General features: G+C 42.5%; 1 pseudogene; it reads right to left on the reverse strand.

Annotated features, from left to right (window-relative positions):
* Window positions 1-8,554: 8,554 nt before the first annotated feature.
* On the reverse strand, window positions 8,555-9,465 carry LOC110201646 (vomeronasal type-1 receptor 3-like; annotated as a pseudogene).
* Window positions 9,466-14,266: the final 4,801 nt, after the last annotated feature.

Raw genomic sequence — 14,266 nt, forward strand, 5'->3', positions numbered from 1 at the left:
AAATGTTTAATGTCATTATTTTAATTGCTTTCCTAATGTTGAACCATCCTTGCATCTGTTATTAGAAATCCAATTTGGTCATGGTGAATCATTGGACATATTGCTATAGTTTTGTCCTGATATTTTGTTTAAAATGATTGCGTTTCTTGAGAGATAGTAGTTTGAATGATACTGTCTATAGTTTTCTTTCTTTGCTTTATCCTTCCCTGTTATGGACTAGAATCTTCTCCTTGAGTCGCTTTGTCTAGTCTAATCTAGTCTGCTTGCTCTCTGGCAATTTGATGGCATATCCCTTAATATGTAAATTAATTTAGTGTCTCATAAAAGGCATTTAAGACAGTGCCTTTATTCCCTCATTTTTGAGGCTAATTTGCTGAATCCAGTATTAATTGCTTGTTAAACTTTTAATAAAATTCATCTTTAACTCTACCTAGGCCAAGGTTTCCTTTCTCTCTCCACTGTTCCCCCTTGGTACTTCTTTTACAGCAAGTTCAATTTTATTTCCTGCCAATGGATTATGTAAAATACCCTTCACCCTTTGTTGCTTAACTTCTAATATTCTGGCGTTTAACTGTGTATGGGAGATTTTGAAGATACCTTTTATTTTCTGGTCATTTTAGAAGGTGCAGATTTCACAAACCACTCAGTACCTAGGAGGTTAGATCCTCCCAAGAATGCCTCTGCCAAACCTCCCATTTCAGTGTCTATTAGAACACTGGGGCCCTTGTCCTCCTGTCCTCAGTGTCCATCCTTCACAGTGGCCATTGTGCTAAGTTGTGGATGCCTGATAGCCTTCACAATAGCTGTATTACCTGCTTCTATCCACTATACAAACCAAGGAGGCACCACTCCTAGCCCCAGAAACAATTCACCAGCTCCCAGTTGGGTGAGTCACCCATGGCCCTGCAGTGAGTAATGATGCAGGCAGAATCATCGGCTTATCCTGAGCTCGCTCTTCTGATCCCCACCTCCTGGAGAAGCTCCTCCAGCTGCCCCTGCCACAGCGAGGGGAGATGAGGTCTTTGTCCTGGTGCCTAGTGTCTCCCCAACTTACTTTGCCTGCTCTACTTCCTTGACTGGACTAGGCTTCTTTCATCTGTGACCTAAAGCAAAGAGGTACATACCAAGCTTAGCAGGGAGGAGGATGTATCTGATGTCAGGAATCCTTTTTTTCAGTCCCTGCCTGTGACTCAGTCTGGTTGTGTGATCACAGTCTCTGTCTGTGGACATTGGGGACTGTCCTTACAGAGTGATTTGGAAGCCCATGTGCTAAACCCTACAGAGATGCTCTAGAGATGGCAGTGATGGTGATGCTGGATGGCTCAGAATCCTACTGTGGGCCACATATGGAGTGAGAGACCAAACCCTGGGGTCTTGGCTCCTTGTCCTGTTCTAGAATTGAGTGGCATCAGGACAGGACCAGCTCTATTCTCTGCCCTCAAAGGCCAGGTTATTATGGCCAGTAGTTTTTATGAGAAGACACACAAATAGGTAGGCAGATAGATGGGTAGGCAGCCAAGTAGGCAGACAGGCAGGGAGGCAGGCTGGTAGGCAGGTAGGAAGATGGGTAGGCAGACAAGTAGGCAGATCGACAGGCAAGCAGGCAGGTAGACATGTAGGGAAATACTTATACAGTTAAGTAGGCAGACAGACAGAATGGTAGGAAGACAGGCAGGCAAGAAAGCAAACAGACTGATAGGTGAGTAAGCAGACATGTGTGCAGACAGACAGACAGACAGGCAGATAGGCTGGCATATAATCCAACAAGTAGACAGACATAAGGGCAGGCAAACAGGTAATAGACAGATAGATGGGCAGACAGATATGTTATCAGACTGACAAATGTGCAGACAGACAGACAGGCAGGCAAGCAATCAGATGGGTAAGCGAACAGGCCGAGGTGGGCAGACTATAGCCATGGTAAGGTACAGCAGACTCAGAGACCTGAACCATCACCTTGAAGAAGAAACAGCAGCATCCAGCTAGATTCCACAACACATGCACCTGGAGGCACACGCAAAGTTTATACCACATTTTTTTTTAAAAACCTCTAAGTGACTGTGGATATGGGAGACAGAGACAATTCCCTACCATATTGGGAGCAGCCTGAGCAAGTGCAGTTTCTCACCATGAACCAGCCATAACTGAGGAGTCTGGACTCCCAATCTGAACTCCAGGGCACATACACACTGTGCACCCAGCTGACTAAAGGTCCTTTCCTGTTCTCCTTCAGGTTTGGACTGACTGGAAAATTCTCAGTGGCCACTGGATATTATAGCACAGGCTATCATAAATGTCAGGATCCCTTCTTCCTCCCAGTAGCTGCCCCTGAACTCATCCTGCCTTAAAAAGGCCCCTGCTCTATGAGGCAAAGAAGAGTGGGGGATGTTGTCCCAGAGCAGGAATAGCTCTCCTGCCAGTGTGTGCACAGGTCCTGGCCTCATGTCTGTGCCCCATCCCCAGCTCCTTGAGTCCTTGGCCAAGGCTCCATACTCCCCCTTATCTATCATAGAGAAGGAAGGGTTTTTTGCTTCCAGTTTCTACCAGAGATATGGAGAGAAAAGGAAGGATTCACCAGGCTGGCCTCTGCTTCTGAGAAATTTGACAGACTTTAGCAGCCAGGGCCCCAGGGTCTGAATCCAGGGACAGAATTATATGGGCTGCTGGATTGCTGAGCTCATCTCCCTTTGGAGCTGTCATAATCAATGGTCATGTCACCTAGAAGTAGCACTGTCTACAGAGGGCAGACAGCGATGTCTCCTCAGGAGGCCCCCTCCCTCCTCCTCCAGTCAACGGCCACCAGCAATTATCATGAATTAATGAACTAGGCAACTGGGAGCAGTTAACAGTAAAAACTTTTTGGTGCTTCCTAGGAGGTGGGGTAGTAATATGAGAGTCATGAGAGATCATGAGTGAGGCTTGGGAAATGAAGGTCTCAGCCTGTGCAGGCCTATGGCCTGGATTAGTGCCAGGTGGTTGGACCTGGCCACTACAGACCCACTCTGGGCAGGCTGCCCAAAGGGTGTACCAACAAGGGTGACAGAGACTTTCTGGTCCCACTCATCTCTTCATTCAGTGTTCTCCCTTGAATGCCTGGAAGCCAAGACCCACAGTGATGTGGAAACCAAAATGCAGTAAACAGATGTGAATGTCGCAATGTTAGGTGACCTTTAATGGAGTCCCTGAGGCTGAAGAGGAGTGAAGGGGCTACAGAAGGACCAGATGCTCTGTTCTCATGCAAGTCAAAAAACTTTCTCTTACATGAAAGACCTGTCTGCACAACTGCCTCCAAACCAGCAACACCACCAGGAAGTCAAGGTCATTCTAATGACCACAGAAATAGTGGCAACTGCATTTGTAATTGGAATACACTATTTCCAAATAAGGCTTTTTGGATTTTCCTGGAGACTTCCCTCAAGATGGCAAATGCAAAAGTTGCCACTAAGCTCAGCCTCTTATCACACCTAAATAACAGTAAAGTTGCACAATCATGTCACAGCCCAGCCAAATGGAAGACAACAAAGGAAACAAGTGTCAACACTGTAATTCTTCCAAGAAACAACAAAAAGAAAACCACCACAACAGAGGTCCCTATTGTTGGTGTACCGCTTCTGGCTCTCAACCCACGAAGTCCAGCATGTTGGTCTTCTGTCCCTTTCCCCATGTCACTGTGATCAGCTCTTGGGGTCTCCACTTTTCCATTTGTCAGTGTCCTGGGTGAAAACAGTTCTATTACTTAAAGGACTGAGTTTTGGGGTCAAGATGAAAAAATCTGAGAGTGGAGGAGGGAGAGGATAAGAAGGGTGGAGATTTTCATATGACCATTGAGTAAAGTCAGGACCTGGCTTTTGGCAGGAAGGCTGTAGAGAACAGGCCTCTGAAAGGTTTCCCAAAGCCATCCTTTGTCAACCTGTAGCACCTCATATCAAGGAAAGGTCAAGGAATTCACCCTACCCATCTGGAGAGGAAGGGCAGCCATATTTGATAGATTTATCTCATGGCACTGGGCCTATTTGGACACTCTTTACGGTAGAAGGGAAAGAGCTCCGTTGGAAGAGCTGACTACAGGAAAGCAACCCTGGGAAAACTAGCAGAGAGAAACAAAAGGAATCACTGGAATTTTATATTCCATAAATCCAAGTTGGTGTCTGGAGCTTGAGTAGACCTTTGGCAGGCAGACCCAGCAGTAGAAAATTGCAAAAATCCAAGTATGGATTGTTCACTGCTCTGACCAGGGTGGTGGCCATGTGAGTGGAAAGTAAGGGTTATGTGTGAGAGATTTGGCATATCTAGAAATGAAAATATTATGAAAGACAGCAGATTGAAAATGGGTGAGAGAAATGAAGGAGTCAAGAATTATGAGTTTTAGAACCTGGGTGAGTGGGAGCCTGGTGGTACTTTGGGCAACAACAAGGACATTCTGAAGAGAGAAAGATTTAGGGTGTAAGGTGAGGATTTCTGTTTTGGATAGCTATGTCTCATTGTACAAGTTCAGTAGGCAGCTGGAGGTATAAGACTTGCGGTCATGAGGTCAGGGAGGTAAGATTGGATAAGTATATCTCAGAATCTTCTACATAGAGATGATAGTGGAATCATTGAGAACCGATGAGATAGCCTACTGAAGTAGTTATATAAGGTTAAGAGAACAAAGCCCAGTACAGAGCCTTAAGGGACACCTATAGTTAGTAGACATGACCTAGATGAAAAGTTATTAAAGGAGATGAAGAATAAGAGGTAGCATAACCAAATATGTCATGGAAACCTGGAGAAAAGAGAGAATTGAGGAGAAGAGAGTGACTGTGTAAAGGACTCCAGAGAGATCAGAAAGGATGAGGACTGAGAAAGGACCATTGTTTCTGATGATTTATAGAAGATTGGGCAATGAAGCACTTTTTCTTCCTTCTCTCTTTCTTTTTTCCTTCCTTGCTTTTTCTTTCTTTCTTTCTTCCTCCCTTACTTTTTCTTCCTTCCTTCCTTCCTTCCTTCCTTCCTTCCTTCCTTCCTTCCTTCCTTCCTTCCTTCCTTCCTTCCTTCCTTTCTCTCTCTCTCTCTCTCTCTCTCTCTCTCTCTCTCTCTCTCTCTCTCTCTTTCTTTCCTCCCTCCCTCCCTCCCTTCCTTCCTTCCTTCCTTCCTTCCTTCCTTCCTTCCTTCCTTCCTTCCTTCCTTCCTTCCTTCTTTCCTTCCTTTCTCTCTTTCTTTCTTTCTTTCTTTCTTTCTTTCTTTCTTTCTTTCTTTCTTTCTTTCTTCTTTCTTTCTTTCTTTCTTTCTTTCTTTCTTTCTTTCTTTCTTCCTTCCTTCCTTCCTTTCCTTCCTTCCTTCCTTCCTTCCTTCCTTCCTTCCTTCCTTCCTTCCTTCCTTCCTTCCTTCCTTCCTCTCTCTCTCTCTCTCTCTCTCTCTCTCTCTCTCTCTCTCTCTCTCTCTTTCTTTCTTTCTTTCTTTCTTTCTTCCCAAGTCTTCTTGCAGAAAGTGAGTAATATGGAAATGTTTTATGTGATTGCACATCTATAACCTATATCAGATTGCTTACTGTCTTAGAGAAGGGGAAGGGAAAGTAGAGAGAGAGAGAATTTGGAACTCAAAATTTTTAAAAAGGCAATGTCTAAAAGATTTCTTTTTATAAGTGATTGGGGAATGATATAAAATTGTATTTTAAAAAAAATTGTTCTTAACTACAGAGGCTAGTGAATAATGAGATCAGAAGCTACATCTTGTATCAGCCATAACTTCAATATTGTTTTAGACTATTTAAAATACAAGGGCAGTATAAAATATCTGAGTATAAACCTGTTGAAAACAGATATGATATTTGTATGAATATAAACATAAAATATTTTTTACATTTTTTTGCTAACAAAATCAGACCTAAATAATCGAAGTAATACTTATTGTTCATGTAAAGTCAATATAATTTGTAAAATGACAATTTTACCTAACTATTCTTTTTATTCAATATCATCCCAATTAAAGTACTTTACTGAGTTAGAAAAGTAATAACAAAGTCATTTGGAAAAGCAAAAGGTCAGGAACTTAAAAGAACCTAGGGAAAAAAAGACAAAAAGGAAATAGATTCAGCAGTATCAGGCCTTAAACTAGGTTATAAGGTGGGAGCATTGCTGAAGTGTAAAAAAGGTAACTTTGTTTATTTTAAAGTAAAATTTTCTTAAGTAAATAAATCTTTGTATCCAAGAATAGAAAGAATGCAGAATAATCAGGAAAAAAAACTTTCATAGACAATTGGTCAGATAGGATGTAATTTGATTGGAATATGGCTATAGGGAATGACGAGCTGATTGATTTAGAAAAACATGGAGAGACTTAGACTTACAAAGGAAAATGCTATTCACCTTCAGAGAAACAGATGGCAGAAGTAAATAAGCATAGTGTGGCCTTACACGTATGTGTATGAGTGTATATCTGTATATTCATAGATATCTATGTATACATAGAAGACATATGTGTGTATACACATATATATTTATGTGTACACATATAATACAGAAGAGGCTTTAGCACCTGCTTTGCTGCTGCACTCTAAGCATGATGGGATCCTTTCATCTACATGCAGTTGAAACCTGTATGTGTCATCTCTACCTATCAGAATGTAGCATTTTTGAAAGCAAGGATTATATTATCTTAATCTTTACAACTCCATGCTGATCCAGGTGCTTTGTACAAAGTAAGTTCCGGATAATTGATTAATTGATTAATTCATTCCTGTTGAATTCATCTTAGATTCAGTCCACTTCTCTAGCCTGTCAAGATTTGTTTGGATTCTGATGGTCATCATCCACTGTGTTACATATCCCTTCCAGATTTGTGTCTTCTACAAATTGAGTAAGGACACCATCTATGCCTTTATTCGGGTTATTACTGAAAACACTGAACAGCCTAGGACCCTGGGGCATCCCCTGATGTCCTCCCACCAAGGTTACATTGAATGATTGGGTTAAGCCTAGTGCCTCATTGGGCTCTTCTGTACCATTTTGATAGCTAACTTTCCAATCTGAAAACTATTAAAAATTCCCAAGTTGTAGACTCACATTCTTTCAGACTAATCCTGTTGGACTACTTTGGACCAAATAAGCAATTAAATTAAACAATATTTATTAAACTTTTACAAGTTAAAAGATTTGCATTAGGTGCTAGAGGCACACAAACAGCACCATATGTCATCACAGTGAGAATGCAGTTATCCAGTGCAGCCAAACAGAAACAAAAAAAATGCATTTGTGTGAGACACTCAATATAGGACATGACTTTATGTTACCAATGGATATTCACCAGCATCTTGGAATGAAGAGGTTAGCAATGAAGAGGTACATGGGAGTGTGGAGGTGAGCATCAGAAATCCTGGCCAGGACAATGAGCAGATTCCCAGCCATGGTGATCAATACATCCACAGGAAGAGCCCAAAGATCAAATTCTGCTGTTCTGGCTGGTCAGAAAATCCAAAAAAAGAGGAATTCATATACACTGGTTTGGTTTCATCTGTCCTTATGCCTGATGTGTGCGCAGGAAAAGCACTCCTTTGGAAACAGGTAGATTCACAGAGAAGATTATGACTCCTAAAGAATGAGGCATGATTGCTAGAAATGGTTGTTGGCACGCTTCTACTGGGCCATGACACCCAGCCTCACTTCCAGTATGGACTCAAACATGAGTGGGTATAAGGTCTAAGATATTTCTATCTGATGTCTCTTCTGTCCAGTACCCATATTCATGTCTACCTAATGGACAGAGTGTTGGTCTGAAGTCAGGAAGATGTGAACTAAAATTCACAGAGAGAGACAGAGACAGAAAAATAGAGAAAGACAGAGGGAGAGGGGAAAGGAGAGGAGAGGAGAAGAGAAGAGAGAGGGAGTGGGGAGAGATGACTACAGCAGGTTTTCAGATATTTAAAATCTCTTCTGAGAGCAGAAACCACCAGTTTCACTGTGATTGTTATTTCTCAGTCTTTTTAAGATGTATCAACTCTTCATGGTCCCATTTGGAGTTTCCTTGGCAGAGATACTGGAGTGGTTTGCTGTTTCCTTGTCCAGCTCATTTTACGGATAAGGAAGTGAGGCAAGAAGGATGAAGTGACTTGCCCAGTGTCAATCAGAGAAACAGTAGAAACTGTAAGGACAGGCCACAATGTCATTTTGCTGGGGGGTCCCAGATGACACGAGGCTTCTGGACCCAGTTGGAGGCTTTTGGGATATTGGGATCCTATCTGCAGACAGCCAGTCTTGTCTGCTATTGAATATAAGGGTAAAGAAGTTGTTGTGGGGAGGACACCAGAGGGAGATGACCTCAGATATTCATTCTTGGAACCTTGATCCACAAGGATAATGGCCCCCTTAGTGTCCTAGTTGCCTTCTGTCCCCTAGAATTCATGAAAGGTTTTGGACAGTGTTCATCAGCCTCTGATCCCCGTCTATTTTGGTGTTTGTGTATGGGGTCCATACACAAGGTTAAGGACTGGGGCCCATCAGACACTGTCTTCCCTGCACATTGTTAAGAAAGCCTACTTCCTTAAATGTGGGCCTGAGGATGGTCTCCTCAACCCTCAACATTAAGAAGGAGGCCAGGGCTTGTGCCTGCCTCTGGGAGCACAAGAGGCCCTGGCCACTTGGCTATCCCTGGAGATCAGGAGAAAGGGGCTGATGGTTGGGAAACATAGCACCAGAAATGCAGACACATTCACCAGCCACAAACTGGAACGAAGAAAGTAGTTTTGGTAGATGGCAAAAATGCCATTGGCAAAGTAAAAAAAGACAAAAGTGCTCACCACCATCAGGATGGACCCAGTGACCCGGATCTCTGGGGAGGCTCGGGGACAGCAGCTGGTCCTTTGCAGGTCCTGAACTTGCTGGTAGTGTTTCCTCAGGAGAATCACCTTATAACCACTCGTACATATCATCAGTCACACACAGAACACATCTCTGAAGCTGGTTAACCACACAAAATTGTTACTTGGTTCTTTCCAGGTACAGAAAATGAGGTCAACTGTTACTGTGAAATTGGTGTTGTGTCTCTGTGGGCTTGTAATGCCTATAGCTGTGCCAACTTCTATGAGCAGGCTGAACAGCCAGCAGAAGATGCAAGAAGAGTTAACATGTTTAGGGGCTCTGGCTTTGATCCTTTTCCATGGAGAGCTGATAGGGCTGATGACAATTGCTTGGAAGACACTTAACAGGCAAGTGCTACAGAGAGAAAGACACCGGCTGACTCTGTGAATGTAAAAATTTTAAACTAGATGTCATCCAGGAAATCTTTCACCCCAAATAGAGATATTGTCATTGGGATGCCCATGGAGAGCAGGAAAATGAAGTTGGCTAAAGTCAACTGGCTTATGATTTGATCTGTGGGTCTCAGCTTGTGGCTAGTGAAGATGAAAAAGGACAGAAGGATGGAGTTCCCCAGCACCCCAAGTCCTGTCTGAGAAAGGTAAAGAGTCCCCAGGTTCACATCATGTGGAATCATTCCTTCAGTGTTTAAGGGAGAACAATGATGGTCAGAGCCAGGGGGGACCTTGATAGAAAAGAAGACATGAAAAACTTTAGTGTAGCCAGTGTCCTTAGGTGACTCTTATACTTCCAACTTTCACTGGCAGGTTCATGTTGTATCCCCAGAATGTGGCTACTACATCCCCTCCCAAATCTGGGAGTAATCCTGAGATACTGGAAGGAAGGTTGTCTTTGTGATGTCATAGCTCATAAGCCCCCACCAGTGGGCTTTTTGCTGTGTGTTATTAGTTGGTACCATCTAATCATCTGATAAGTTGCTTTCTAGGAAAATAAAAATTTATCTATCTATTTATTAAAGTTTTCTTTATTTTTGTTGTCAACTTAACGTACTCCAAACAAAATGGACGTGGACATATGCATTGTAGGACATGGCAGAGGCAACTAGGTTTCCCAATGGAGAGAACGTTGTGCTTAAAGTCAGGAAGACTTGAGTTCAAACCTGTCCTCAGACACTTAATGGCAGTGTGACCTCTGCCTCAGTTTCCTCATCTTCAAAATTGGTATAGTAATTGTACCCACCTCCCAAGGATTGTTTTAAGGATCACATGAGATAATATTTGTAAAATGCATGGCACAGTGCCTGGCACATGGCAGGCACTTAATAAATGCTTCTTTCTTTTCTTCCTTCCATCCTTCCAGTCTTATACTTGAAACTGCAGATCTGTATTATGCATAACTTGTTTTTCTTTTAAAATATATAATATAGTCAGTAAAGGGGTATTTACTTAGGTGGCAAAGTAAGAAAAGTAGGCACAAAACCTCCTCCTAAAAGTCCATGATAGTCTCCCAGAACATCATTCAGGGTCCAGGGGAAAGTAGGATGAAGCTTAGAGAGCCCCTGTGGCAGTGGGGTAATTCACAGCTCCTGCAAATTTTTGAGGTATGGTGAGGTTTTCTGCTGGGCTCTTCACAGAGCTATGACTCTGCATCCAGTCTGTCGTTGGCACTTAATGCAGGCTCTGCTATTGGATGATCTGCTGAGATGCTGATGGGAAGATGGGAAGTTTACCAGACACATTTTGGGCTGGGGCATGGGAGTGTAGAGGCAGCAGGGCAAAGCTGAATCCACTCCTCCTCTTCACCCTTTCCAGTCATTCCCTTCCTTTCTACCACTAGCTGATCACTGCATTCCAAATCTCTCTATCAATCAATAAGCCTTTATTTTTTTCCCTGTCTTTTTTTTTAAAGGTTTTTTTTTCATTTAATAAACAATTTTTTTTAACGTGTGTTTTTAAAACTTTGGGTTACAAATTTTCTCTCTTCCTCCCTCCCCACCCAACCTCGTTGAAAAGGCAAGCAACTCAATACAGGTTATAGATGTGTAGTTATGCAAAACTATTCCATAGTAGTCATGTCATGAAAAACCAAGTATATTTCCTTTCATCCTATCCTACCCCCATTTATTCTATTCTCTCTTTTGACCCTGTTCCTCTTCAGAAGTGTTTGCTTCTGATTATCCCCTCCCCCAATCTGCCCTCCCCTCTATCATCCCCCCTGCTCTCTTGTCTCATTCCCCCTTTATTTTCCTGTAGGGTAAGATAGATTTCCATACCCAACTGTGTATGTTATTCACTCCTTAAGCCAAATTCTATGAGAATAAGATTTACTCATTCCCTCTTACCTTCCCCTGTTTCTCCTCCACTGTAAAAGCCTTTTCTTGTCTGTTTCATGTGAGATATTTTACTCCATTCTACATCTCCCTTTCTCCTTCTCCCAATATAATACTTTCTCACCCCTTAATTTTATTTTCCAGATATCAGTTGTGTGCTAGCTCCCTCTCCCCACAGCCATAGCTCAGGACACACTGCCCTGGTCAGCAAAAGCTATTCTTGGCATACCCTCATAGAGGAAGGTCCATCAATCTTCTCCTACTCAGCCATCAGAACTCCTACACTGTTTGCAAAATGAAAGTTTCTAAGACTGTGGCTGCCTCTCAAACCAGCTGCCCCCAGGGCATTTTAAACTGCTTCAAAGTTATCATGTATGGAACAATTATATTAAATTAGAGAGATAATAATAATGTTGTCTAGTATATGCCAGTCATTTTCCAATCATGTGATCCTCACAACATCCCTGGGAAATGGGTTCCACTATTATCCCCTTACAGAACAGTAAACTGAGGTAGAGTTAAATAAAATCAAATCTGGATTTATAATTGCTAATGATAAACATTTTTGTTTGTTTTTAATTTTTTTTTAGACTCAAACACCAGAACACAAATACAGAACGGCGAAAAGAGAAAAAAAAGGCATAAACTTAAAGTAAGAAAAGAAAAGCATATTGTGCATAGCAGAACGTAAGAGAGGATTCAAAATATGTAGTGATAAATTTTCATTTCAAGAAAAACTGTATGATAAATGATGTGGTTTAGAGGTTCAGGGGTCCTGGGACCCTAAAATCACAACACGCAGATCCTGCCCAAAAGAATTTGACCCACACCTTCTTTCATCCAAAGACAAGGTTTATTAGAACGTTGTCGTATTGGGCAGACTCTTAAAGAGTCTAAATATGGGTAAGCAATTGGCTAGATTTTAAGAATCTGAACACTGGCTAGATTTAAGGAATCTGAGCAGTGTCTAGATTTTAAGAATCTAAGCAGTGGCTAGATTTTAAAAATCAGAGCCATTGCTAGATTATAAGAATCTAAGCATCTTAATGGAGACAAGATGGACCTTATATGCAAAAAGACTGTGGCCAAGTAGTCTTTGAGGTAATAGCCAGGGCAATGGAGCCTAGATAGGACCAAGGGTGGGAAGTGGCCTGGGGCCATAGGGAGGCAAGACAATGGAAGGACAGGCTAGGTCAAGAATAAAAGAATTGGGGGATTGGGTGTAGCCAAAAGGAAAGGCCAGTTGATGGGATTATAGCCCCAGGGGAATGCCAGAGATTTGGCCATATGGGAAAGTCCAGGATCTTTCCTTTCTGGGGCCCAGATCCCAACCCCATCATTCCCCCCTCAAACAAATGGGACCCAAATTCTTTTGGAGTAAGGGGCAAAGTTCTCAGCTTCTGAAACTGCTTCCTGCTGTCAAGGGGCATAGAGCTGTCCCTGCCTCGAGGGGGTCCCAAAGAGGAGGTTGACTGGAACTGAGCACAGGCTGTATCCAGGAAACAATGTGGGAACTTTGACTGGTACTCAATGTTGCCTACCAACTATAGGTCAATGGCCTATAGTCTGGAAGACATAAATATGACAGAAAAGACTGCAGGGCTCAAATGACAGGATAAAACATCCTTAGTTCTGTTTGGAAAACTCGGTTTTCCAGCCATGCAATTATCAAATCCTCCTCATAGCCAGACTCAGGAATAGCCAGATGGGTAACATTCCTTTTCACAGGAATATATCATAGGGAAACTGAGCCAGGAGAATCCCATCTTAGACTGATGCTAAAATTGTCCTCTCAGTTTTCCCCAATTCCCATCACATTCTCTGAGTAGCTTGTGGCATTTCTCTCAGGTGGTGGGTTATTGATTATCGATGGATTATGATCCATCAGACAACTCAAAATAAAATCCTAGGAGCTTTTACCTCAAAGAGCAAGTTTTATTAACACAGCTTAGGAAAAACTTTTCTAGGATTTGCATCTCAAGCTTAAATTTGTCCTAGTGTAAAAAGCCAATCATTAGAGATTTTTATACACTTGCGAATTCTCAGCAAGCCATACATAACCCAAACAAACTTTCTGGCTAGTTCACACGTTAAAACAATAACCAACAATAGTTAAATTATTTTGGCGGTAACCAAATTATGAAAAGTTGCTTGACGTAACTGATATAGAAAGTTCACCAATTTGAAACTTGAAACAAACTCATTACCAATCAGATGACTTCAGTTTTGTTAAATGCACTTCCAAATTACTTTACACAGAGAATCAACATCTCATCATTAATAGTTAAAACTACAAATTTAAAAGAGCATGCTTACCCAAGTTCAGAGGCCAGCTTCTTTACCTTGAGCAGGATGTGCTGAACCTGGGTGATGCTGCCAGGCAAAGGTTGCCCCAGAGCCAAGGCCATTGCCAGTGAGGCCTATGCTGTAGCTGCTCCTCCTCCCCCCTCCTTCCTTTTCCCCAGGTGGGGGAGGGAAAAATCAAAAGTGAGGGGTAAAGGGTGAAACTCTCTTCTCCTATGAAAGGGGTTAACAGATACCCTCTTGACTCAAGAGAAGGGAGTGGGAGAAAAGAGTGACCAGGGTTGTAAGGAGGAGTTCTAAACTCCTCAATGATCAACCACAAAACCTCCAGAATCTGCCAAAATAATTTTAGTTGTTCTAACTTTCCCCTGTAACCTCCATGAAGGAGAATTCAGGGGTATAGAGGGAAGGAAGGAAGTAAGCCTCAGGGAACCAAAAAGCAACTGCAGTTTTCCCCCAATTCTCTAGCACCAAGAGAACTGATAGAATTGGGCATACACTTCTGGGTAGGGCACCCATCCTTGTTCTCTATGCTGCAGAAGGTGTACCCAGGTCCATTGCCTTGAACAAACCCAGTGGACTGAGAGCCTGAGAGCAACAGGCCAAGTGCAAGACAGCCTCTTAACTGTCTGTCTGAAAAGCACTTCCAAGCCTTGGTGCTTGGAGAGCAATCCCAACTGAAGAGCAAGAAAGGGAGGGAGAGGAGGCTTACATACCTTCTAGTCTTGGCTGGAGAAGAACTTGGGGTTAAGCAGTTTCCCTGTACAGGCCACCAAAATGATGTGGTTTAAGGGTTCAGGGGTCCTGGGATCCCAAAATCACAACACACAAGTCCTGCCCAAAA

The sequence above is a fragment of the Phascolarctos cinereus genome, unplaced genomic scaffold (genome assembly GCF_003287225.1).
Source record: "Phascolarctos cinereus isolate Bilbo 61053 unplaced genomic scaffold, phaCin_HiC Scaffold_1;HRSCAF=81, whole genome shotgun sequence".
Taxonomy (NCBI): Eukaryota; Metazoa; Chordata; class Mammalia; order Diprotodontia; family Phascolarctidae; genus Phascolarctos; species Phascolarctos cinereus.